The following is a 3790-nucleotide window of genomic DNA, read 5'->3' as shown; positions in this document are numbered from 1 at the left end:
CAGAAAAATCATGGAATATTTTTCTATTTTTCAAAAATGCATCATGACTTTTCTGATGACCCAATATAATAACTTAATATATCTCAGTTTGTCCAATAGATTGGAGAGTGTTCTTATTGATGCACACCCAGTGGTGACACAAAGATGAATGAGACATAGTCTTTCCATGAATAAATATAAAATCTCGAAGGGAACACTGGACATGCATACAAATGACTAAAATGCAAAACGGAAAGTATTGTGATATCAGCAGTGGCACAGACATGGAAAAGTTCTGTGTAAGTTGAAGGGGATCTCCCATTAAAGAAACAAGACAGGTTCCAGCAGATGACATAATGGTTATGTTGTTGGACTCCCACATAGTCAACAGCAGTTTGAGTCCCATATACCCAGTGGCTTAACACGCCAGGCCCATGTGCGTGCGTGCCCAAAATCCTGAGAGGAGAATGGAAGAGAAGGAATTGTACTGTGACCATCTCCTCTGGGGATACGGGGTGATTTCTCGCTTTCTCTCTCTCTGTCTCTCTCTGTCTCTCTGGTGACCACACACACCCTATAGCAAAAATATCTCTTTCTAAAAAAAAAAGACAAATGTCATTTGAACCAAGATTTAAAGAATAGCAGTATCTCAATAGGATCATAAGTATTCTTTTTTGATTAAAATATTTTTGATCCCACACAATTAAGATATTCCTCCCAATCATTTGCTCAAGTTTTCTAATTATGCACTATAGCTACTGTACCATAATTGGATATATTGAATTGACCCGCCTCTGAGAGGTGTCTAAGTTACCTCTAAGAGGCAGGATTTAAATAGCTTTGTGGCAGGAGGAAGAAGGGTTTGGCTGCCATCTGCCATAATGACCCTTTCTGAAATTTAGGAAAATACTACCCATCTGTGACGATAGAGTCCCAGTCAGGGTACATAGCGCAGCAAATGTAGCACAGATAAGATTTTAGACTCAAATTTCCTCCTTGGCCAACCTTGCTCAGTGAATAATATGATAAGCCATACAGGATGAACTTAGAGGAGGGTAGGAAATTTGGCAATCAGAATAAGAACAAAAAAAAAAATGGAAAAGAAGGAAGGAATAAAATACTATCAGCAGCAAACATATTTTCTTTCTCTAACCTAATATAGATAATTTGATAAAAACATGACTCCTCTTCTGGTGATTTTAATGAGAAATGCTTTACATCTTCATTATACACATTTAATACATTTAATAAAAGCCTCTATCTATTGGCAAAGATAAGATTCTTCTGAAGTTCAAAATGCTCTAAAAAAATAATAAGTAGGCTATCTAAGCTGTGGCCACAGCTAAAAGAGCTACATCAGTAATGGACACCATCCAGAGCCACACTATTATCTCATTAAAACAAAAATACCCATTTAAAAAAAAACAGCAGTAACATCAATGGCTTTTCTTTCCCTTCCTGTTGCAATATTGTATCAACATCTCATTTCTCAGCCAAAAATGCTTCTGTACTGAGGAGGTTCAACTTCCTGGGATTGTGACTATTGCAAGCAGGGTACACCCTGGGGAGAGCTGACACGTCCTTGACCACACTGGAAGAGAACTCAGTAGGCTTTTCTACTATATGTGAAAGAGTCACACCTACATGGGTGTACATCACAAGAGCCCACAAGCCTGGTGAAGTCAGATCTTTCAGGCAGAGCACAGACTGAGCATTCGTGGGTGTGAGAGAAGAGAGGCTGATGTTTGCAATACCATATGAACATTTTTTTAAAATAAATTACTTTGCAATTTTTGTATCAAATCTTAAAATTAATTCAATTTTCTATTTAATTATCAATTAAGTAGAATTATTGCTCTGCCTCTCAGTACATCCGTGACAAGCTAATAAGCTAGATTTAATATAGAGAGTCAATATTTAAAGGCAATCTTCACATGAGTATGATGTAATATCAATAAAACAGTCAAATATAGACATCTCTGTGTTATCATTATAGCTGTGGGAAATTACTTTTGACTACAGACAAGAAGGAAATAAAACAAAATTTTAAATATATTACATTAAAATGTATTACAGTAATGTGAATGTAGGTTAACTTTGTTTTTCATCTTTATTTTGTTCCTTCAATATTTTGATATATGCATTAATGTATATAATTAATCTCTAAAGTATTTTTGATTTGTTTTGAAAGTTTTGATTTAAATGCTTGAGGTTCTGTACTCAGTTACTATTACCTTTGGGAACAATACAATAAATTTTTAATATTTCTATTTCAAAGGGGCTAGGGAAAAAGCACTTGAATTGAAAACATATTTTACAGCTATTCTGAGAAGAATTAAATAATAATTTACATATGTGTAGAAAGAAATATATACAGTCTATATTTTAATAGAACTAAGATTGAAAGTCTTTTCCTTTTATTTTTTGATTTATTTTAGGTTGCTTGTGCCAGTCAGAGAGAAATGAAGGGACAGACAGGAAGAGAGACAGAGAGAGAAAGAAAGTACCTTCCAACAGAGCATGGTCACACTGTAATCCCTTCACCATTCTTTATAGATCTGAGAAATAAACATTCATATGTTCAGTTTGTGTATCAAGCCTCTGGGCCTGGAATTTGAACCATGGTTGGCCATATAGGGTCTGCCTCCTTTAACCCCTGGGCAATGAAGCTATTCCAAAGTCTTTTTCATTAAGCAAATCATTTCTCCAACACCTTGAGAAAGAAAGACAGGCTTTAACAGTCTTAAGATACATGATCAATACTTGAATTTGCCCCATTTTGGTGGTGTGACTTTGTACACATTTTTCTCTTAATCTCATATTCCACATCTATAAAATTGAAGTAATAATACCTTCCTTGTTGAATTGTTAAAGCTTTAAGAATGGTGAAAATAAGGGCCAGTAGACGGCATGGCAGTTAAGGTCCTGGACTCCCACATGGCCAACTGCAGTTTGAGTCACAGACCTGAAGGTTTGCTTTCTCATTTCCCCTTTCTCATTCTCTCCTGTCTCTTACAGGTCAAATTAAAAATAATAATCAATATGTAATTAAATTAAAAAAAGATGTCTCAGAAAAAAGTTAAACAACATAAAAAAAGAATTGTGAAAAGAGTCTAATCTACCACAGAGAAGAGGGGGTACGTAGTCATGAGTTTTCTTTTGAAAATGTTTATTTTAAGTTGTCTTTGGGACATGATGTAGGGAGGTGAAGAGAGCAATGGGAAAGAACCGAGAAAAAGACATTCGACCTATTAAGTTCAGTTTATGCCACTAACAAAGATTAGATGTCCCTCAATGACAGTGTAAAGTCCATGAGGCAATACTGAGGGCAAGTATATGAACAATCAAAATCCCACATCTTATAATTTCGTACCTGATGACTAAGCTGGTGCTTTACTTGCAATATCTACTATCCATGTATGTGTGTATTCACATGGTTTCTTCTCCTACTTTACAGGTGTCCTAAATTTCACTGCTGAGGTATACAACCCTTGGATTCAATATATACAAAAGTTATTAACTGAACTGTGGGCCTGAGAAAAAGACTCCACATCCACGACTCCTGACTATGCTCATGATGGTTTTTGCTACATCACAGGTTCTTCACGTATGGGAAACTACATTTTAACTTCTCTCTTGTCTGTCCAGTAAGAGTTCTGGAAATGTCTGATCTTTTTTTTTTGGAGAGATTTTCACTGTAGGGCGCGTGCGCTCGCCAGACAGACAGAGAGAGACATAGAGACAGAAAGCGAGAAATCACCCCCCAGGGGGGATGGTCACGCCGCAATCCCTTCTCCTCCATTCTCCTCTC

The sequence above is a fragment of the Tupaia chinensis genome, unplaced genomic scaffold (genome assembly GCF_000334495.1).
Source record: "Tupaia chinensis unplaced genomic scaffold, TupChi_1.0 Scaffold142716_1, whole genome shotgun sequence".
Classification (NCBI taxonomy): domain Eukaryota; kingdom Metazoa; phylum Chordata; class Mammalia; order Scandentia; family Tupaiidae; genus Tupaia; species Tupaia belangeri.
This window is presented reverse-complemented; position numbering follows the sequence as displayed.